A 24,348-nucleotide genomic window follows, 5' to 3' on the forward strand; every position below is an offset into this window, starting at 1 on the left:
GATCACCTAGCCCATCCCCTCCATGCCCACTAATCATGCCCTTCAGTGACATATCTACACACTTCTTGATCACCTCCAGGGATGGTGACTCCACCACCTCCCCAGGCAACGTTTCAGTACCTCTCTGAGAAGTTTTTCCTAATATCCAACCAGAACCTGCAGTGATGCAACATACGGCCATCCTCTCTCTTCCTATTGCTGTTACTTGGAAGAAGAGGCTGACCCCCACCTCACCACAGCCTCCTCTCAGGTGATGGCAGAGAGCAATAAGGTCTCCCTGAGCCTCACAGCACAGTCACAGTGCACTCAAATCCAGTGATGTGCATCTTCTGCTCTTCATTCTACCATCCAATCTTTTAGTACTCACAAATACCCATCTGGCATCCTTTCCTGTCCTCTGCACTGAACTACCTTCTTTATTGGTTGTAAGATTGCACAGTGGATTTCTTCATGTAATTGTGGGTTTACATCTTTCAGCACAGGTTACTTTTCTTCATGTCTTGGTTCTCTCCCTGTATCTCCTTATCAGAGTGGTTTCTGAGATAACACTTCATTATGTTCACAGTTTGCTACACCAGAGTCCTTCTAAAAGAAAAGATGTGGAGATAAAATACCGAAGGTGAGCATTTAATTGACAGCAGAGAAGCATAAGGAAATTGATGACATCTCTTTTAGTGACATTTTCAGAGGCCTTTAAAACTTTCCAGAACTTCTGTATCTCAACAAATTCATTCTGTCTACATGTTTGTAAATCTAGTTATTTTTTCTTTTTTTTTTAGAGCAATATCAAAAGCCACAGGTGTTTCAGCTTATTAGCAAGCAAATTTTCATGAGGGCAGATGTGAGGCATGTTCTGAGCTAGATGCAGATCTCTGCGCTGGGCTGAGCAGGAGGCATTCAGCTGCCATTGAGCACAATGCACCACTTCCAGCAACACCTGTAAGATGCAATCAGTTATTGGCTATGCCATTTGATAAAGCACATTTAGCAGTGACGGTATAGGTCCTAAGGTGAAGGTACAGCCTCATTATTCCAGCAGTGTTGTGCAGCAGTGCTCTCAGATGCCTGACTGCATTAGACTCATAGGGGGTGTTTGCTAGCGCAGTGTATTAAGCTGCAGCTGTTCTGTACAGTACAAAGCCTTCAAAGATCGGTCTCAAGTGTTTCTGTTACCATAAAGAGGATTAAAAGGATTCTAAAACCTAGTGGGTCAGCCTGAGCACTGGTGAAATTGCCAACATTTAGCAAGAAGGGAGAGTGGCTGGAGAAGTGGGGGAATGAGGGCTTGGGGATAGCCATACAGTACTTTTCGGAGGGGAGGAGGTTATGATTCAAATGAGGATCTGCTGCACCTTCAACTGGAACTCATTAAGCATTCATTAAGTAGAAAATGTGAGATGTTCTGGAAATGAGGACTTTGAAAGGCCAAAAGTGAGCCATAAATAAATTAGAGTGGATATTCAATTTTGGCTATTAAACACCTCAGAATATTTTCTCGGATCAGAAGATCAGGCTTTCAAATGAAAACCTATTCCTAAAACAAAAGGACAAATATGAGGAATTTTGCAGACTCTTAGGGCAGAAAGTAGATTAAAATCAAAAGCACATATTGCACATCTCAAAAACACGAGACCCTATTGATTAGAAATGCTAAACAGTGCCATTCATCCTAGCTCCAACTGAGTAATGCACCGAAGCATATGTTAAAGTATATTTTGAAATTCTGTTGACTTCAGTCACCATTGATCTTTGTTACTGAAATTGGGCCCTTGGGAAGAGACAGCTTTCCTAAATATTGTGTATATAAACAAGAGAATTGGGAACACCCACACTTGAGAGAGCCAGCAGCTCAAGCAGAGTGCACCAGGATCACTAAAAAGCCATTCCCTAATTTCATCTGTTAAATAAAAGCAAAATTCAATAATCTGAGTTAGAAAGGACCCATAACAATAGAGTTCACTTCCTGTGGTATATCATATCAGGTTTTATCTTGGAATACGTGAACTGATGCATTTCTGAGTTACAAGTAATACTCTAAATATTTCAACATTGTGTTGTATCTTGCTCTTTTAATAGAATTCCCCTTCTCAGACAAGCTATTTCCATTGGCTTACAATGACATCACAACATTCAGTCACCCTCACTTTATCTTCAGGAGGCTGTATTCGTCAGCTCACACCTGCCTATATCTTTTATTTCCCAATTGCATATTCTGCCCTGCATTCTTCCGGACAGACTAATCTCATTCTTCATACCCTTTCCTACATCTTGAATTTGCTCTTTCTTTGTGCTTCCCCTTTCTTCTTGTAGCTCTTCTTAGCTCCTACCTCTTCTTCTGCATGCCTGCCTAACATAACGTTTTATTTTTGCCACTTTTGCTGGATACACATATTGTGAGAAACCCTAATGGGCTTCACAGAATAGAAATGATTTCTGGATGATCACCCACTGGGTTACTGCTATGTAACTTTCTGTGCTAAAAGAATTTTTAGTGCTAAATAATCTTACTGCTCATTTACCAACATTATTTAGTCGTTTTTGAAATCATTTTTAGATGTCCTAGGACTATTCCTGATATACATCATACATGCCAAAAGAAAATGCTTCTATCTCTATTAGATTCACTCACCTACTGAACAAGCCATGGGCAGCCTGATCTGGTGGGTGGCAACCTAGCTCTTGGCAGGGACTGGAACTAGATGATTTTTAAAGACCCTTCCAACCCAAGCCATTATGTGATTCTATGATTCAGTGATCATAATATTGCTGCCTTAAATGTTTTACTACCATCTTTCCTACATGCTTATATTTTCACAAAGTTGTTCTTGGTTTCCTGCTAGAAAAACTCAAGAGGGATATTATTTTTCAATCAAAAGGGACATAATAGAAAAATAATGCTAATATTTTCTCTCACTTTAAGAATATTTTCATTGTGTGTTTTTTTTTTTTACCCCGTTTTTAATGGAAAAAGAACTTATTTTCCAAGGTTTCTTCCTTTTAGGCTAAGAAAATATAAAGCTGGAAAGAAAGAAGTTAAGATCAATGTTTCTGTGGTTGGCTATAGGTTTCTTTTTTCACTGACAAAGTTCAATTTTGAAGAGAAACACGGAGGAAAAAAACCCCATAGGAATCCTCCATTTCTGATGTTAGGATGGACCCTCATTCACCCCAACTTCCTCTCCCAAATCTGTCCCAAAAGTTGTTCAGAAGCTGTGGTATTTTAGATCTCTGATTACCCTTGAAAATCTACCTTGCATCGTCACGTATTTTTAAAAGAAATCTGCACATCCATAAGTCACAATCTTGATATTCACCACAGCCCCACTGCAGGGATTAAGCATTGCGCTGAACACAGATTACACTCCCATTTTCTGTCCACTACTTAAATTCATCACAGCCACTGCCCCTTGAAACTGTGCTCAATGGTAAGAACGGGCTCATGCAGTTTTCATCCGCAGGACCTAAGCATCTTCTGCTTTTACACTTGAATGTAATTTTACCTCCTTGTGTCTTGTCCTGTGCACTAGGTGAGATTGCTCTGCAGTGGTAAATAATCACTTCTTTGTCTCCTGCTTATTCAGTCACGAGCAAACAAGTCTTGCTAAAACTTTGCAGAGCGCTTTGGCTCCATGTGGATGGGAACAAAAGAACTAATTCCACTGCAGCTGGCAAAGGCACGGGACACTCAGCACGCTCAATCCCCCTCCCAAGGCCGGCCGGCTGAGCAAACAGAGCAGAGTTATGTTCCTCTGACAGGTGAGTCAGCATGGCCCTGCTGACAGCACCAAGGTGTGCGTGTGTCCTTCCTTCTGCTGGCCAGAGGTGATTTGAAAGCCTAATTGAAGTGATGTGAAAGCCCAAATACGGGCTTGTGTTTCCTAAATAGACCAGAAAGCACTCTGTGTGTGGTGTCATTCGTTTGGCAACTGAAGTCGCAGTGAGGTGTTGTATGACCAGCTGCCGTGCAAAGTGCTCTTTAGCACTCGAGGGAAAGAGAAATTTCTTACTGACGTGTAGAGAATCAGTAGAAACACAGATTTGCAACTACAGACATCAAACAACAGCTTAAAATTGTCCCATCACTCACAGCTTCAGGTGAGTTTGATTTGCATTGCAGTACTTTTTGCTATTCTATGATAATAAAACCTATGGTAATGGATGATTGTTCACCTTTAGCCAGGTCTTGACTATCCAGAGCACGAAAAGAAAAAACAGGCTGTTGTTATTTCACTTCCCAGACCTAACAGGGTTGAGTATCTTCACAGAAACACTGGGAAAGCAGATAAGAGAGGGAAGACATGGGCAGATCTAACCTGGCTGCCAGGATTCTGGCCTAAGAAAGTAGTGGTGGCCAATTAGAAACAGGGACAGAAAAGAGAAGAAATTATGGGATACCACTAGTTTTATTTTGGAACCTTAATGTTTCTGGTTGTTTTTTGTCTTAGGTGTAGACAATCCTAAAAATATTATAATTATACCTGAATTTTCCATTTTCTCTTTCACATAGTATTACAGCACTGACCATGCTTCTTCTGATGCAGCCTTGGATATAGTTGTCTTTCTGGACTGCAAGGGCACATTGCTGGCTTATGTCCAGCTTGCCATCCATCAGCACCCCCACTGCAGACCAGTGTTCCATCCCCCGCTTGTACTGGTTGTGGAGGTTGCCATAACCCAAGTACAAGACCTTGCATTTCTATCTGATGAACCTCATGAGGTTCACCTGGGCCCACTTTGATATGTACTCTAACATGAAAAGTAAGGAAAGTATTGAGGAGTTGATAGCTTTAACTTCACAAAAAGATCATTAATATCTTGATAGTAACTATATTCCATCAAATACACTTTGATGTGAGGTAGGCATGTATTTTTTATTTGCCCTTGCAGTCTACTAGAAACATTAAGAATTTCTGAACAGTAAGACGGATGTATCTGGTATTTTCCTAGGAAATATATAAGAGCAATTTGTGTATTTTGAGGGACTATACGAAGGAGAAAAAGAAGGGAAATTCTAGCACTCTGATTATGAAAAGGTAGAACACAACAGGGTCCTCTGTTACAGATAACACCAAGAAAAACACTTGTACTGTGCTAATGATACAGAGATGAAATCAAAGGCAATATTTTGCTAATCATTTTTCATTTCAAAATATCTTGTGAAAACATCTGGATGTTTCCCATTAAAAAAAAAAAACACAACAAAGAAGAGAAGAGAAGGGAAGGGAAGGGAAGGGAAGGGAAGGGAAGGGAAGGGAAGGGAAGGGAAGGGAAGGGAAGGGAAGGGAAGGGAAGGGAAGGGAAGGGAAGGGAAGGGAAGGGAAGGGAAGGGAAGGGAAGGGAAGGGAAGGGAAGGGAAGGGAAGGGAAGGGAAGGGAAGGGAAGGGAAGGGAAGGGAAGGGAAGGGAAGGGAAGGGAAGGGAAGAGAAGAGAAGAGAAGAGAAGAGAAGGGAGGAGAGGAGAGGAGAGGAGAGGAGAGGAGAGGAGAGGAGAGGAGAGGAGAGGAGAGGAGAGGAGAGGAGAGGAGAGGAGAGGAGAGGAGAGGAGAGGAGAGGAGAGGAGAGGAGAGGAGAGGAGAGGAGAGGAGAGGAGAGGAGAGGAGAGGAGAGGAGAGGAGAGGAGAGGAGAGGAGAGGAGAGGAGAGGAGAGGAGAGGAGAGGAGAGGAGAGGAGAGGAGAGGAGAGGAGCACTACAAGGATTCCTACTACCAAATTATCTGGCACTGTATCAGGTGAGGTATATATTCATATATTCATATATATATATTCGTATATATTCATACATATATTCACCTTATGCTCAATCACTGGTTCAGGGGAGACCTAAGAGTTCCTGTACAGTGCCATCAGATTTTTCTCCTGATCTTTACAGCTTGCCCAATAGTACGTATATTCAAGAACACAGCAGACAGGCCAGAGGTCAGTTTTGGGGATAGACTCAGCCCTTTTCCATGTCCTACCAGTTATTTCAACTGCTGGGAACCACAGTGGCACACTAAGGGCCTCTTGGGCCTCTTCCCCAAAGCCTGCTTGCAAATTCTGTCCTGAAAGCTATCAGTTCCCTTAGCAACTGAGCGTCTCAAAATGTATTTATTACAGCTCCAGAGAAAACAGTAGTTTGCTTTTATATATGGACACCATAGTGACATAACAGTAAACTGACAGCAGTTCTCTGTGTTACTTCCATTTATAATGGTTGCCTCAGGAACTGCAAATAAAGTTGCATGTTTTATTTGAGTACTTGAAAAGGGTCGTTGTCAAGTAACTTAGACCAAAAGTTTAGGCTTTGATAGGAAGAGAGGGAATGTCTACAAAAGACACTATTGGTAGGAGATTTGTGAAAACAAAGGCAAGTTAAAATACTTTTTCTACATTCCCCTGCACCATTTACAGCCCATCACCAAGGGTGTTGTGTTAGTCACAATGACAGCAAAGGAAAGAGATGGGAAGAAGCAAAACTGATCGTGCCTTTTGGTTTTCTTGCTCCCTCCAAATTTTCGAAGCTTTGTTGTATGAAAGTAAGAGCCATTTGTGTACCACTTTACTTTTTCCAAATTTGAAGGCCATTCACTGAAAGGGAAAAAGAAAACATCATGGAGTTTGGGGTTTAGCCAAAACACGTTTTCCCCCTTTTTCGCAAGTATGTTGAATTTGCAACATTTTTTCCAGTTTGCCTACCTAAATGATTCAATTAAAAAAGACAGATCTGTGAGGTTCAGTGAAGAACACCAAACATTACCATGATGTGACTATTGTCCATTTGACTTCAGGGAACACGCCAGATCAAATTCTATGTGATTTGCCATCCTAAATCTACAGCAGGTCCCCTAAGTAGCAAGGACAATCGCTGCTTAGTTAGGCACTGAAAGCAGACTTGGACATGCAGGCTTTAGGGAAGTTTTTAGCTGTGTTACACTCCTTGTTGGCAGACTTGTCTTACTTTTATAGGCTCCTGAAAAGCCAGCAGAGTTACATTATGTTCAGAGGCAGAGGGAACAGGACATCAGTAGCTTCCACATGGCGTGAGACCAAAAGCATAATTGTGACGTTTTGAAGATGTTATTCTGTATTTCAGACAGAATCCATTTTACAAAAGAAAAAAAAAAAAAGATATAAATTTGAAAAATATGAACTGAAGGATGATCCCACCTGGAGTACTGTGTCCGGTTCTGGGGCTCCCAGCACAAGAAAGAGATTAAACTGTTGGAGCAGGTCCAGAGAAGGACCACAAAGATGATCAGAGGGCTGGAGCACATCTCCTGTGAGAATAGGCTGAGAAAGCTGGGGCTTTTCAGCCTGGAGAAGTCTTCAGGGGGACCTGATAACAGCCTTCCAGTACCTGAAGGGGACCTACAGAACAGGGGTGGGACTTTTTATAACAGCACGTAGTGACATGGTGAGGAAAAATGGCTTTAAACTGCAGGAGGGTAGATTTAGACTAGATGTTAGGAAGAAAGTCTTTACTGTGAGGGTGGTGAGACACTGGCACAGGTTGCCCAGAGGCTGTGGATGCCCCTCCCTGGAGGCATTCAAGGCAAGGCTGGATGGGGCTGCGAGCAACCTGGTCTAGAGGGACATGTTCCTGCCTGTAGCAGGGGGTTGGAACTAGATGGTCTTAAAGGTCTCTTCCAACACAAACCATTCCATGATTCTATAATTCTATGAATTGTTTTGTAATCTTTCTGTGCAGAGGAGTATAAAGAGTGCTGAAACACTGCACAATACTACACTGCTAGATTAAAAGTAGCAACTACCAAACAACAGATTTCAAGCATATTGAGGGAAACAAAACAATACAAGAAGTTCCTTAATTTCCTTATGCATGCATAGATTTTTTAGTGGATATTTTAATATGATTCTAAGCAATGGAAAATCCATCCACTGCCATGAGAGAAGTTGCCTTAGAATCCAGAACATATTATGAAATCAATTGTGAAAAGCCAAATAACAGATTAACTGGCCACCCACTTCTTCATAACTCAAATTACTGATTAAAAGTTTTTAAGTATGTGAACCTAAGAACAGCAGGGATTAATGACCTTATCAGTGTAAACTGTACTGCAATTATCTGATCTTTCAGCCACACATTAGTCTCTTCTGCAAGGACTTGATGCTTGAGTTTCTCTTCTGCTCTGAGAAGCGAAGATATGAGTTTCAGACCACCCATTCAGTTGTCTGTATGCCTGTGATGTTTAGAGCTGTTTCTGCATTTGATGATAAAACTGTAAGGTATGCATGTTCTACTATGAGGATGTTACGCTATTTTAGAAAACACTTGCATAACTTTGACCACAGAAATATACAGAGTTAAAATAGGCCAGCATTCCAGATATTCCTTATTCCTTCATATCTACTATCATGCAAAATTTAAAGAAATTCTGGCAAATAATCGACTTATTGATTTCTTTTGAATAGAGAAGGAATAGGGATTTCTTGGGAACTAGGAGGCATTCAGACATGCAGAATTAGGCCATCAGATATTACACCTCCTTATCCAAATGTAAATATTCTCACAGAGTAAACAGAATTCAGGGAGAGTCAACTATCAGATGATTCCCAGGAGATCAAGAGGAAAAAAAAGTAGCACAGGGATAGCACACAACACCAAAGGACAATCCAATGATTGCAGATACTCAAATTGAGGTGCTTGTTAGAATCCACTGAAACTTTTTGGAGATCTGCTCTGTTTACTTCAAGAATTTTATTATCTCCATGGGAAAAAGACAGAGGATGTTGTAGAAATGTCACAGGGCTTATGCTGTCCCTTTTACACCAGTATTATTTTTAATAATGAAATATGAAGGGAAGAGGGTTTTTAAAAGGAAAATAAATATGTAAATTATAGTTTTGTTCCTTTTAAAATGAAACTGATTTTGAAGTTGTATTTCAGTATTTCTTATATATATGTTTTAACTCAGCTTTTTATGTTTTCATGTGTTGTGTTTTAGTGTGGAACTTGCACAGCCTTTTTCTGGTCTTTACTCTGCAACTTAGAAAATTAATTCTCTGTTTCCTAGAGGTGGACACCAGAAAAGTCACAGTAACTGCTAGTATATTCACTGCAAGCAATGTCATGTAGTGCCCATTGGGAAGTGATTTTGTTTCTACTCTGTTTATCTTGTTTGTTGCTGAAGACAGAACATAATCCAGTTTCCACAAAGCAGAGGGTCACGATTCAAGCTTGAATACCCAAACAAGGCTGGCAGTGGGGAACTCTCTTATCTCCATGTCATATGTATGTTTGTAAGAAGAGGGATGATTAAAAGCAACATCACAGTTCCAGAGGGATGCCACCTTGAAACATTCGTACTCAAGATTTTTGTTAGGATGTGATTCAGAAAACGTCTAAATTTTGACATGAGGTTAAGAGGAAGATCAAATAGGAAACAAACAAACAATTTAACAAACAGAAATCACATATGTCAAATGAGCAGGAATTACTTTGGAAACATGCCATCCTTACCTCAAAGATGATAAAGTACTGGGGCTCGGGGTGTAAATGGAGTGAGAGGATACTACTTGTGCTTGGAACGGCCTAAGAAAAGCGGGCAAAAGCAAACGTTATGGGCATGTAAGGAAGGAAGATGGGAGGAAACCACTGTGTGCAAAAATATCTAATAGAAGATAAACAATGTAAGGATTTTACAAATAAAGATAAGTTTATTTTTGATATAGTAATGGGGAAAGAATTAATACAAGAATGCAAAGGAAAGAGTGCAACCAGACTGCCAAGTCATTAATCTGATCCTACCAGTAGTCTTGAGTGGATTCAGAGGAAGATACATAAATGTGACAATTTTGAAGCCCCTTCTCCTTCCTTCCTCCCCTCCACACTCTGGAAGAAAAAAAAAAAAAAAAAAAAAAAAAAAAAAAAAAAAAAAGAGAAATTGTAATACAAGTGGAAATGAAGCAAATGACAACTTGAAGAAGCTTTCTGGGAGACAGAAAAACCTGAGTATTTACTACAGCAAGAAGTTGCAAGATGTGGAGAAGACCTACTGTGAAAGCATCTGGTTTTCTGGTTCTAACACCTTCCTGGAAATGCTGACGGTAGCCTATTCAGATCCAAGGAATCCATTGCCCTCCTTTGGGATCTTCCATTGGATTCACTGGTAGGGAACAAAATATCAGTTTGTAGAATGGGGAAAGTAATACAGACTGTTACACTAAGCAATCCAACACAGTATCATTATTTCAACATAAATACACACTTTTTTTTTACAGGAAACAGAAAAGGCTGACATCCATTTTAGTGTATAAATTCTCTGAAATCAGGATGAATAATAATCCTGGTCAGTTTGTCTTTGGCTGCTCTTCAATTCAGCAGAAAAAATAGTCTATCACAAAAATGTTTCATTGTGTAATACTTGACTGCTTTTATCTGTTTATGCCACACACAGAGCAGTAATAAATGTTTAAAGGAAAATGTGGGTTCCAGGAATACAGGTGTATGAAGAAATATCAGCTGGATTCTCCCCCAGTTTCTTTAGAAGTGAGTATGATCTTTCAAACAGTTTCTTGGAACCATGTTACGGTTGTAGCATTAGCATATATAAATAACTATACCACGTTCACATATGAGTGTGTAAATGTGATAAAAAGTTTGGATTTTTACTAGTTACTTGAATCTATTGAGAATATTGGTTAATGGAAATAAAATCCTTCCTTAGAAAGACCACCTTTTATTAATCTTTAACCATAATTAACCGTTTTGAATTTCTCCAACTGCGTTCTTACCTGAAATATCCAGACTGTTTCAAAACTTCTTCCATTAAAAAGTGGAAGGGTATTATACAAAAAGAAATATCACCACAACAACCCCAAAATTAGCAGAGTGTATTTTGCTACAGATGGTCTCCGAAGAATGTCCAAAACCCAAATGAAAGAACAAATTGTATTTAGTATACAGCCTGCAGAATGAGACCATGCTCACTTCTGAGCGTAGCTCATTCCACAGCCTACTGGCAAGGAGGCCAGTGAATTAGCAAGCCACGGCCTGTTGTACCCATCAAAAAAACTGCCATCAGATAGCCTGATTCTTCCCTATGCCAGGTAGCTACCAACGATGCTACAAAACAAAGACCCCTAAATTTACAGAGAAATAAATAGCTGCTTCATAAGTGCTTTGAACTTTCCTCTGCAGCCAGAGGCAACCAGACACGTGGGTGTAAACTAGAAAGAAAAAGCAAAGTAAGGGATCCAATCCTAGAAGGGAATATTCAAGACACTCCCTGAAAAAGAATTACCTTGGCAGCAGCAGAACAAGAAATTTATATTGGATATATTCTATAGCTGTATTTTATTCATTTTATGTTTTTCTTTTATAAAACTTCATCTTATTAAAAACCAAAGGCTTTGTTTCAGAAGCATAGGACTTCTTCTCATGCTTTCTCAGCTGAAGGCAACAGACACTAGCACCTAATTTTCATGGATAGGTTAAATCCCTACAAATCAGTGTAGCAGACAAGTCGTTAGGAGCATATGCAAGCACTAAACCAGCTCAGAAATTGGTGTGTTTTATTCAAGCTCTGTGGGGACTGATTCCATGGCAGGAAAGATTTTCCCAGGTAGGCATAGTTCAGTGCATCAGTGGTAAGGATCTGACTTTTAAGTATGGCTTAATCAGCCTTACAAAAAATCAAACCCTTCCAAAAAAAAAAAAAAAAAAAAAAAAAAAGTGCAAATTGTAATTTAGGACAAGAGATACCTCAATCTTATGACATCACCTTCCATCACATAAGTATACAAAAAGGGTAGTGATTTCAATGAGTCATTGATAAAAGGAGCCACCGTGGTAAATGCAGATGGCAGGAGCTGGACTTGCAATGCAACACAGGCAGATAGCACTCTTTGCTGCACTTGTACCGCACCAGACAAGAAGAGAGAATAGATTCAGCTGGAAAAGGGAACTGTAGTCAGTTGTTTTAGAAGAAATAAATTGATGTCTGCTACTTCTGTTAAGTGAGAAAGAGAAAACACCTCATTAAAGAACAAGGAAGCATTAGAAGTCCCATATATTTACTTTTTAGGGATAAAAGGACTATTAGAGGTTGCTTCAGTTAAATCTCCAGTGGTCTCCAATTACACAAATGAGAAATTTAACATAGGGAACAATGTGCATGAGACAGAGGAATCAGAGGGTTCCCTCCCTCCTAAAAACATCCCTTTTGTTCCTCTCTCACCTCCTGAAATTTGGAAATGTTTGAGCAACAAACATTGTCTAAATGCCACCCACTGAACAGAAATGAGCCATTACTAAGATGAAATAGGGAAGAAATTACAGTAACTGATGACAGAACAGCTAAGAAAGCCTTCTTTTTTATTTGATTTTTTTTTCCCCAAGTCTTTGTTTCACACTCAGAACACCAGTAACAAAGAAATCAGTTTTCAAGATGATTTTTTTGTTTGGGGTACAATCTTCCAGCTGTCTGTGGTGACTGACCAGGGGGATTTAAAAGTTTTCCACATGATAGTGACTGGCCAACTTTCCACTGCTCTACATGCAAGGAAATTGGATTTAATTGTTGCACATAAGATGGCTCCTGTTGTGGACCTCCAAGTCATGGCACTACTGATGGCATGGCACATGGCACTACTCACATAATTTGTAAAGTCCTTCAGAACTGATACAGAAAAGACAATGGATAAGAAATAAGGTTGCATTCCATCCCATATAGAAAAAAATCTCATGGTTATGAAGCAATAATAACATTCGTTCCAAGCGTTTCCATGGCTGTAATAGGGATAATTTGGAAAGAAGACCAAGGGTACCAGCAGAAGGACCAAGCTGCAAGAGGGAATCAGTGCATTTTGTTCAACTGTATACACACAGCCTAAAGCAAAGACTGGGAACAGATCAGAAAAAAATAAAAGGTACCCTCATTCAGGAATGAGTGTGTCATTTTCTGAGGTGGCATTTCCAGGAACAAGAACAATGCTATTACAAGGCTGATGGCAAATACTGGTTTTCAGAGCAGGAATGTTTTCATGAAAAGCGTCATGATCTTTTCATAAGAGGGCAGGAAAAAGCTACACCACAGCATGCTGCAACCCAGCAAAGCTCCTGTAGAGATGCTGAGTAGTTCTGGCCAAAACCCTTAGCACAGTGTTTGGGCTCAGAGAGATGATATGGGAAAAATTTATTCTACCTCTTCTCTGAAGTGAGTTTCTTGCCCAGACGGGTTCATCTTGCAGACTATAGCATCTCTTGAATCATATCACCTTTCAGCAGAATAAAAGTTCTTTCCAGAAGTTGCTTCGTATGTGTCACTAAATTTTCATATATTTTAGTCTGTGGATTACCTGGGCCACATCCAATATCTCTGTCACCTTCAGACAGCTCTTTCTTTTAATTCACATTTCCATTGACATTTCTGGCGGGCCTACAGTGAAATATTCCATAGCTTTTACGAATGTAAGGAATGCAGTGGTAAACCACAGGATTCCCCCACCTACAGCTCCCCCTTTCAGCTGCCAGCTGCTTGTCCAATTTTAATTAATGAGAAAGTTGCTAGCAGTTATTCATGCTGGTTCTCTCTGTTCCTCTCTGGAGAATTCCTAAATAGTGCTCAGAGCATTGAGCCTACACTTTCTCTTTCTTTAATGTGCTTCTTCTCAGCAGTCAGTGAAAAATGTTATTAGTGATGAGTTTCTGCACCCAGAGTTCAGTTAATAGGAAGCGATGCTCACCAGTTGTTCAAGTGGCATGTAGGGCATCCCTTTCTTTCACTTTTTGCTCCTTTTTCCTATGCAAAATAAATGCTTAAGTCTTCTTGGAAGTTTAATGGTAGGTATATTGTTAAACTTTTTCATAATATGGAATACAGTTTAGGTGGAAACACTGAAGGGCTGCCTCCAATGGGAATGTCAATATAGGCACAGATGAGGGAAGTTATCCGTGGGGTAGGAGAAGTGTTCCTGAAGGTATTCTCTTAAGGAAGGACACAGCAGCTCAAGTTGTTTCTTTCTCTTCCCTACAAGCATCATCCTAGAAAATAAGCTACCAGCCTTTGAAAATTATTAAAGTGCAGCAATATGCAATAGTGATTCTAAATGATCCAACGGAGATTTTGAGAGTAATTATCCACTCAGTCTTAAAAGGCAATAGCAAATGGTAAACAGCTGGTTACAACAAATAGCATTTTAATAGCCATAACTTTTGATAAGCCATAGGTAAACCTGCCATGCTGTGGGACACCAAATAACTGTCCCCTGCTTTGAGTGTGAGAGTTTCTGCTATAATCCCTGTTTTGATGCCCTCAACCAACCCTTCGTTCTATGTTTCTGCAAAGAGCTCCTTCTTGTATAACATTTCTGCTATGTGGACTGCAGCCAGAGAAAAGGTGAAGAGGGGGGAGGGAGAAAGAAGCTGGAGGTTATTCTCACAGGTATAGTTAAATGAAGGGGCTTTGTGAATGATGTTATTCACTTTTTGATACAATTTCTATCTTTCATCAGTCAGTTTTTCCTCATTGTTTCTGATTTGCACTTCACAATTTTTTTTTCCCGATTGTATTTTAGTAAGAACTAGAGTAGGCAACACAGCACTGATTGATCATTTGCAAATGATGACTTGGCCCCCACTACTCAGATAGATAGCTGCACAGTGCTGGTACTGTGTGCATAGCTTCTCATGTGAGATCTATGCATCCCCTCCCATCCTGATCAGGAGAGTGTCCATGTTGGGTGGAGCTCTTCCTATACCAAGGGAAACGGAAGCCTCTAAACAATTCCTCAGTTCCTGGGGACAGTTGTAGGTCTCCTTTAACTATAATACTGCAGAAAAAAAAAATATTTTTTCTCACTATTAAAATCCATGGTACTTTCTCTGTAAGAACTGTAGATAAACATCAAATATACATGGGTAGTCATTACAAAGCTTTGCAGATCCATTCTACAAAGCTCATAACAGTTGATATGATAGAATTTTTTTAGTCTTTGAGAGCCACCCACATTTTTATAAAGTCTAAAGATGTAATAACATTCAGTTGCAGTCACCTCCTCCAGACAAACCATTCACTATTACAGTCTTTTCCATCTTTAATGTTCTGCCTGTGCCTGAGATGATACTATAGCAAAACTTTAAATGAGAGTACGTTCAATCCAGTCTCTTACACACTTGGTAGTACAAAGAAATGGTTTGAGTAATGGGGTTGTGTGAAAACTGGATGATGGCCATTTTTCATATTTCAGGGAGTACGAAGTTCTTCCCAAGCATTATTTTGAAGCACTATCCTCTTTTCTCTTCTACAAAATTCTTACTGACAGCAATCTAGCAGAACACTTATAAGCTGGAGGCTACTGAAAAATAAAATACAACACATAGTAGCAGGGCCAGGCTCTAGATAACATATACTACTACATATAGATGAGAAATAGTCTCCAGTTCTGTGGGCTCAGAGTTGCAAGCACATAGACTTGCACAGTTCCCCATTCATGTATGTAATGTCTTGAGATTTACAGAAGTATGTAGAGGGTTTAGGCACACAGACACCATGGTTAAATAGAAGAAGTATTTAGGCGATATTCACTGGAAATCAGATTTCAGCTCTGTATCATTCAGTCTCCTGATTAGGACTGAATTTCTCAACCTTTGTAACTGTGTGACTACATTTGTTTGAAGGACAGCAACTAAGCAGACTTAAGCCTATGCCTAACAAAATTCATACACATGGGAGGATTTCAAATATTCCAAATAAATTACTATTGGCCTGACTTTACTTTGAGACTACAAGCTCCTATTCATCAGCAGAGTTTTTTCATTCTTTCTTTCTTCCAATGGAATGTTTCTGTAAATCAACTTATAAACTTTTGGCTTTAAATCAAAGGATGTTAGTTTTTGTTGGTGGTGGTCTTTTATTATTATTATTATTAAATCTATGGAAAAGGCAGTTACAAGGTCTGTCCTTTCACCAGGGTTCCCCCTGAGAGTTAGAATCCTCAAGCGAGATTACAGAAGTCCCCTACAAGGCTCTGAGGAAACCAACTCATCTCTTTATCAGTCTTTGTCTCCTATAAATCCCAAGGATGATTCAGAAATGTTCTGAGGTTGTCCTGTGCAGGAGGTGGTGGCTAGAGGCTACAAAGGCTCTTCTGTCCACTTCACAGCTGCCTGGAAATTGGCTTTTATTTCATCAGGTTCTTAGTTCCGAAGAGGGACTTCTCCTTTATTGCTACATTGCCTGTATCCAGCTGATCTGACTCATACTATTCCGGCATTCCTTTTGTGCACTAATTAAGGGCTCCAGTTAAAAAATAAATAAATAACACTAACCATTCAGGATTCCTCATGCGCTACTCAATTTAATGTACATTTTAATGATTTAAACAAAATCCCAGCTATGCAGTGTAAATAGGAGCATAGGATTTGCCTTATCAGGTCAGACCACTGGTCCATGAAGTCTTGCATTACGCATCCAACATCAGATTTGTGAGTGGAAAGTAAAAACAAGTGAAGCATAATCCCTCTGGGCTAATTCTGCAGTGCTGCCCTCCAGGAAAAAATTCCTTCCTTGCCCCTGTGGTGATCAGATCACAATAGTCTAATTAAAAAGGGTTTCTCAGATCAAACTGTATAAAGAAAGAATGTACGAAGATGCGATAGAAAAAAAGCAAAAAAGAGGATGATGCCAAGAAGCTTGGAGGGAATTTCCAGTTCCCAAATTTGTTTACAGACAGTTGCAGGTTAAAGGCAAGAGGGAAAAGCATAAGAGCTACAGGTAGTACACGAGCTAATATTCACATTAACTGCTAACTCAGCAACAGCAAAGAAGCTCAGAATAGCACGAACGTAAGAGTTCCTGTGTTCCTGACAGCTCCTTTCCACACAGTTTCACTGCAAATATTAACATGATCTCCAAAGGTCTGACTCTGACACAGATGCGGGCATTCTGCTCCCATTTTAATGACAGTAGATTAATATTTACTAGCAGATAGCAAATTAATCTACAGCTTAGTGGCCTCTTTATGATGTTGCCGTGCAGGGACATTGCATAGCTGTAAGGTCACTGTAAGGACATGTTTTAGGAGGGATGAAAAAGCATAAAGAATATAGTTTTCATAGGGCACACAATCACATATGATGTTCAAAAATCTGTACATCTTATTTGTCCTTCAATCATAGTGAAATTTACAGCTAATATGCAAAAAATGTAAATCTTCAGTGCGGTGTCCTGAGCTGAGTTCTCCAACATATATATTAATTACTTGAATCGGAGAATGTTATTTGGTAAAATAATAAATGAAGTCATCTTTTACTTATGAGAACTACCAACAGGATTTGCTCTTCCATGCCCTTATTTGTGAAACTTTTGGAACGCTGTGCTTTGTACAGAATTGTGTGGTCTCTCTTATCATTGTTTTTTTGCATCCCTTAAGTTCAGAGACATAGCAGGGTGTGGCTTTTTTTTCCCATTAAAGGCTGTTTTGGGTAACATTAATCTAAGATCTATTTTGTTATGCTAACAGCTAAAGGCCTTATAATAATAATTTCTGTTTGGCAGCATCACAGTCAACTTCAACGATGTGAAATTGTTTTAATTCTTTTTTTCAGGGGTGAGAAAATCTGCAGCGATTCTGAGGTAACTTCTTCATATTTTTCATCTTTTATCACAAAGGGGTTGCCAGGGAACTATCTAAGAAAGAAATGCAGATAAGCAATACCACCATCAGCAAAAAGAGAAGGGAAATGGTATTTGCTTCCTCATCAGACTTGAATAAAATCAAAGGCAGCTGTAAGCTTTAAAAGAGAAGCAACAATTTAAGTATGTCAAATTTCTAAAACTTGAATGGATATGGAAACATTGATGTCCAGATGACTGGTTACAAACTTATAACAAATTTTTACTAGTCTGTGATAATACTGACTGGAGAACAAGGTGTCTGGCAATAGCAAACATAAACATAGCATGCATGAACACACACAATAACATAGAGGTTACAGTAGTGGCAATGTGACCTTCCTTATGCTCTTCACATTTTTTTTTCCTCACTTTTAGCACTCAGAATGTCAGAAGGCAGAGCTGAAGGGAAAAATTGCTGGGACGCCTGGGAAAAAAAAAAGACACCAAAGCCCATGTGCAAAACTGGATTCTGCCTTCCCTCCCTGGAAGGCCGGGCCCCTGGAGCAGCTGCCAGCTTTGCCTTGCACCTCCCAGCATCCTCCCATCCGCACAGACGGACAGCTTCCAGGCTGCTTGCTGCTAGGCTCACCAGCAGAGCTGCAAACCTGAGTGCTCGCAGGCGCGTGGGAGAGCCTGCGCCGGATGCATCTGAGCCTCTTCATGATGTAAGGAAAGTGGGAGAGGCAAGGCATAGCGACAGCTTCCCAGGATGCTCTTAGGAAAAATATAACCTATGCAGCCTGGGTTCATAAATCCTTTACTCTCGGGATTTGTGCTCCTAAATCTTCAAGGTACTTCTGACAATATTTCTTTTAATATGAATTTATTCTTTTTGGAATACTTACTGAAATGTTAATAAACCCTAGAGTCAGTAGTCTTACACCAATCCGACCTTCTCTATTAAGGTTAGGAAGGAGTGCCGTTGGCATAGGTTGAATTGGAGGGGATTTCCTTTTGTTTTGCAATGTGCACGCAGACAAGCAGGCACCAAGCTACAAGTGAGTAACTTTCCCACTAATCCTCCAAGGCGTGTGACAATATGACCCTGAGCTTTTACAACTAAGAACAGTATGGTATGTAAATATTATGAACATATATGGTAAGTGCTCTACTGGCTGAATAACATGGAAAATGATTCCCTAGAATGCCTAACTGACCCTAAAGCTACACAGATTATTCTTTTTTTATCCGCAGCATTCATCTCTGTTCAAAACCATGATGATATATTACATGCAAGTTGACTGGAGCAGGAATTATGTTTTGTTTTCTTCATTTCTCAATTAAGCATCCATTCTGGATATAAATAATCAAGATGAGAAATAAAAAATTACTGCTTTGTATTTGCCACTACATTCTTTCCAGAGACAAATAATCATATGTTGAAATGAGAACATTTTAACTGCTAGCTAGAAATCAGGATGTCACTGTGACACACTAAATGATTCCAAAGGACGTGACTTGCTCTCTAAAGATAAGCACTTAAAATTTTTAAGAAAATCTGTTATTACTTCTCTGAAAATGTAATGGCACCTGTTAAAGATATCAATCTATTGGGGGGGAAAAGGAAAAAAGAATATAGCTTTAAGCCTGTGAATAGAAATTTAACAGCACAATAGAAAGTTGCCTTTTTATAGGGAATATATACTATGCTAGAAGCTTATCAGTGGCACTAAAACAATGCAATACTGAGGTTTATTTAAACACAAGCAACTGGGATAAAGCAGAAGAGAAGGCAGTTGAGATTTACTGATTTTGCAACAAAAATAAAAAGTTATGAATGCCCTTTCTATATAACTCCCAAACATTGCAAGGGTCATATATTGTCTACTCATTTAATAACCAACACACTTCTAGGTCTTGCAGCTCCTGATATGCTCTGCTTTTGGAAGTTTCCATCTCTTAACACGTGTAAGTATCAGCAGATTCTTCCTGTTCTCACTGTGTATTTTCTTGATTTGCAATTCAGCTTTCATTATTGATAGAGACTTGGAACCTGCAACCCACAGAAGTCCCAAGAGTGCGGATTTATCCATGGAATTATACCAAGAATAAATTAGACCACGGACATCAGAGGCACCACTCACAGGCGTATGAACTACTGGCTCCAGTCCACTGTTTCCGTACTTTGGTTATTTCCATTTAGTTTAACTTGATTAGATTCCAACACTCAGTAAACTTGATCAAATTTTTTTTGAAGAATATGTTTGCATATCAACTACATTTTTCACATCCTTGCTCAGCCTCTGGAAAAAGCTCTTAATAAAGAGGGAACTTACAGTTTCGCCTGTAAAATAGCAACAGCCAAATTTCCACTATGATTTGGGATCAAGCATCAAGTGCTGGAAGAATATGTTGCAATTATCCAGGTGAATTGTTAACTGAAATGTAAGGTTACTAACTGAGGTAATTACCGCAGTGTCACTATGAACACACTACCCCTGCATTCTCCCAGCATGATACAGTGCTTATGATGGATAGTGGCTGTTAGGTCCAGACTGGGAGCAGCAGCAACCTGTTCTTAAATCCTTCCTCTGTCTAATGCTCCTTGCTTAACACTCTGTTAATTCCTGGTAACCCTGCTATTCTTCCAAGGGCCTTAAAAAAAAAAACAAAAAAAAACCCACTTCCTTCATCATGCCATTGTTTCATCATGACTTTGTGAAAGAAGAAAAGAAGGGGAAAAAAAAAAAGAAAGGAAAAAAGAAGGATTGAGATGGAACAAAAGACTGTGTAGCAGCAAGGAGCTTCTCCTGCATCCACTTACTGAAGAATGCAGAGTTCAATCTTCAAAATGGGAAATCAACTTGTATTTCTTACAGACAAGCATTTTCTGTTGCAGAAAAACAAGTAATAAACGTTCTCCCATGGTCTCAGATTGCTGACCATGTTTTAGAGCAATTGAGAATTTGTTAGGAGTTTACTCTTGCAAACAACTATGTCCTTAGGGGAAAAGTCTCATGGAAAGGTTTTCCTTTTAAGGTCTGACCAAATCCCATTGAAGCCAATGGAAGAACTCCTGTTGACTCATGGAACTCAAGTTCAGGCCCATATAGAAATCAGTCTGATGACTACTAATTATTTAACTCCTGACTGACAATTAGAATTGATGAACTGATAAAAATAACATGCAAGTAATTCTGCAAAATTATTTCAGGCTATATTTCACTACTGCTGTTGCTAGGCTCTCGCCACCTCTTGTTCACAGATATTCAGGCTAAGTTACAGCTTAGACATGACAACGTTCAAAAATATTTGAAGTTCAAAAGTTTTTGGACGAATGATCAATCATCTGGAAATTCATCACAGAAATCCATTATACAGTAGCTGTCACCGTTTCCGTCTTTTGTTTAATCAGCCACTCAAGTGGAAGCCTCAACTAGGTCCAAGATTTGTTTAAAACTAAGGTTATAAATCACCTTATACACAGAAGAAATATTTCTGAACACTAAATAATCAATTATATAGCTTTCAAAAACCCCAGAGGATAAAATTTGAGTGTCAGTACTATTTTTTTTCCACTAAAGCTTTAGCATAAACAGTCACATGTAAAGTTATACAAATCGTACAGAAAGTTGAGCATTATGTTAACAAGATGAGAAGAGCTAAAAGAATTGTTACCCTCAGAGCAGCAAAATTTATCAGAAAGCAGCTGATTTTAGTCAAGATAGTTCACACCACAAATATATGAAGTTGAGTTACAGACCTTTTAATAGTGCAATGCTACGAGGTCACGCAGAATTTTCTCTGTGTAATTTGTGTGAATGCAAAACTTCAGGCTATAATGTGCTGCCACTGAAGTAGCTTAAAGGTTCACAAACACCTCTACAAATTATCAAGTGGGAATTCAAAACAGAGAAAGAGGAAGGAAGAACCACAGGCATGAAGTTGCTGACGTAGGAGCCATGCGGAGATAGTACCACACTCATCTACACTCTGTTGCAAGACACTGAAACTACAGCAGGAATAGTAGAATGGACAATGTAATGTGTCCATCCCTTCGCTGGAAGCCAAGGGACTAATGCAAACAGTCTGAGTTTTGTTAATATACTGACCAGGGAATGTAACTAGCAGGTAGATACTACTTGTTCTGCTCTTCTAAGATGGATTTGGCAACTGCTAGTTCATAAGTACACAGGACAGCCGTGGGCAGTACCATCTTTAGGGATCACATCCAAATCCAGCAAGGCTCATGAATCAGAAACCTGTTTGAACACTTTGTTCACTTGTTTGGTTTTGTGAGATACATATTTTTAAATATAGAATTCATGCAAATAAAAAAAATCAGCTTTACACCAAGTAACTGTTGGAGGAGGAGAAACACTAGGGCATGAAGAGTATACCTTAGTTAAGCACAGAATTTGAAGTAGATTGTTTCATATCACAATACTTGCTGAGACAGAAGAAATGAAGATAAATTTCATTCTTCACTTGGAGATCAGGAAGGAGTTTCACCTTCAACTCTCTTCTTAAGAACTGCACATGGGTGGGTTTGTTGTTGTGGTTTCTCACATTCTCCAGATGCAGCACACATTAAAGATGACTGGCAGAAGAATACTCAGCTTAACCCAATGCTGCCTAACTCAGAAGGGCAGATTTTGTATTCCGGCTTCCCACACACTGCAGTCCTGTACATGCTTATCTGTTGCACAATAATCATAATAATAGTCATCTACCAGATCTTTACCCCTCCCTACTAATTAGTTCATATTCTATATTCATCTGAGTAATCCAAGGCTGTGATTTCCACCCTACCTGTGAGACAAAGACACCTTGTGGTAGACCATATTCTTCTGCCTCTGTGCCTTACAGGCTATGGAAGGAATCAGAGAAGGAAGAGCAAATAGTAGAAGGGTGCAGAATTCCTTGTTCCTTCTTCAGCTCCATGCCATAGGTGTACACATGTACAAAGATAATTCCTGGTGAAAATGAATATTCCTCTGTGGGAGTCAGAACTGAATCAGGATTGACACTGATTTCAATTGCAGATGCTGGCACAGAGTAAAATTATTTTTCAAACACAGAAGCATTCCCTGGTAAAGTATTTAAGGTTGCATTTCCAGGCTAGAAGGAAAAAGTGATGAAAAGTTCTTAAAACTGAAGAAACAAAATCCTTGATACTGATCCAGAGCCCTGCAAAACAAGATCCCATATGGTAATTGCAAATCTTAAGAGAATGGAGGGGGATAAAATGGGTATATTTTCCTTCATGTCTCTCTTTTACCCTTTGTTTTTTAAAATTGCATGTAATGTCACAGGAGGGTCCCTGCCAAAGACATGTTTTTACCCTCATACACAAACACACATTCCATACTTCACTCATTGTGGCTCTGTAGGGGAAGGGGCATATGGTAGGTAGCAGAAGGCCCCAGTGTAGCACCAGGCAGTGAGGCACAAAGGTGTTAGCCCAACTTCTGAAAGCATCATACCCATGTTTTCAGATGAGATTAGCAGTTCTTTTACTGTTGTGAATATTCTCTGTGCTTGAGATAGTCCTTCTACCATTGTTGTTCAACATTGCACAATACTGAATGATACACAGTAAGCAAAACATAAGTATTTCTATCCAGTTTTGAAATATCTTTCTTTGTTATCTTAGTGCATGGAGAAACCTGGTTGTCCTTGGCCAGATCATGTTTTGTAATATGTATAAAGCATCCATGATCCTAACTGATTCTCCTCTGTCCTAGTGAAAGGTAGCCAAAGAACAATCATTGTTTGTACTGTTAAGGATCTAAAGGCAGCAAGTGAGAAAAGGTCCCTGCTTCCCTATGCAGGTTCTGTAGACTAAATGAGGCTTCTCAAGAAGCCTGTTATCTGAGTAAACCCTCAGAAATACTCCCTGTGTTTCCAATCTACTGCCGCAGACCACCCTTCCACAGGTTTTACAAGCAAGAGTTGTTTTGGCAACGAGTTCAGTCCTTTCTCTTCCATAACCAAGTAGCTTTATGTCTGTAGGTAGAGACATTTGTTACTCATCTGTGGAAAAGTTTCCACAGTGGGGCTTGAAATACCTGTTAACATTCATCCTGGAGATTCAGGTCCTAAAATATAAAGGGACCATAAAACACACTGTCAGCAGACATTATGTGTAAAGGCAGCGTTTCAAAGATGCACTGCAAATTCAAGTAATATATGCAAAAATTGCAGACAATTGTTGTGTACTTTTTACCTTATGTTAGCTGGCAATCTGTCTATTGTCATGGTCCAGTTGACACAATATAAGGTGATACATTTCAGTCCTAACATAAATCAGTTATAACGTAGCTCAGTCATAATTTAGTCCTTAGTACTAGGTGATATAATTCATTTTATTGCTACGTTTCTCTAAGAGCTATATGGATTTAGACCAATGGAAGAGAAAACTTCAGCAAAGTATGTTTTAATGAATCCTCAAATAATAAAGGACATCATACCCATTACCTACTACAGGGTGCAAATATGTCACAAAGTTTTGGGAGAAATTTACACTCCATTTACAGCATTCAGTAGTAGCTGGGAGAATAGTAATCATTAGTTCATTACTGACTGCTACTCAATTAGTAATTACTACTTTAGCCTTCTGATTGCTTCAATTCTAGATGGAGAGTAAAGGACATTGTACAGACATTTTGTACATTTGTACAGACAAAGGTAGCCACTGCCAAGTTAGTCTAGACTCTGAAGAGTCAAGCTTGCTTACAGTATTATTGTGCTTTTATATCTGTTGTATATTCCATGGAAACAACAAGGGT

The 24,348-nt window shown here is 39.3% G+C and overlaps 1 long non-coding RNA gene across 2 annotated transcripts; it reads right to left on the reverse strand.

Moving 5' to 3' along the window:
* Positions 1 to 9,162: 9,162 nt before the first annotated feature.
* Positions 9,163 to 11,632, reverse strand: LOC107052976. 2 transcript variants are annotated; one of them, XR_005858120.1, is made up of 4 exons: positions 10,734 to 11,632; positions 9,996 to 10,105; positions 9,748 to 9,831; positions 9,163 to 9,531 (listed from the first exon to the last, which is right to left on the reverse strand). It is a non-coding gene; the product is annotated as an uncharacterized LOC107052976 (long non-coding RNA). The 2 variants fall into 2 exon arrangements; XR_005858121.2 differs by lacking the exon at positions 9,163 to 9,531 and having other exon boundaries at positions 9,591 to 9,831; positions 10,734 to 11,151.
* Positions 11,633 to 24,348: the final 12,716 nt, after the last annotated feature.

The sequence above is a fragment of the Gallus gallus genome, chromosome 3, assembly GCF_016699485.2.
Source record: "Gallus gallus isolate bGalGal1 chromosome 3, bGalGal1.mat.broiler.GRCg7b, whole genome shotgun sequence".
NCBI classification, from domain to species: domain Eukaryota; kingdom Metazoa; phylum Chordata; class Aves; order Galliformes; family Phasianidae; genus Gallus; species Gallus gallus.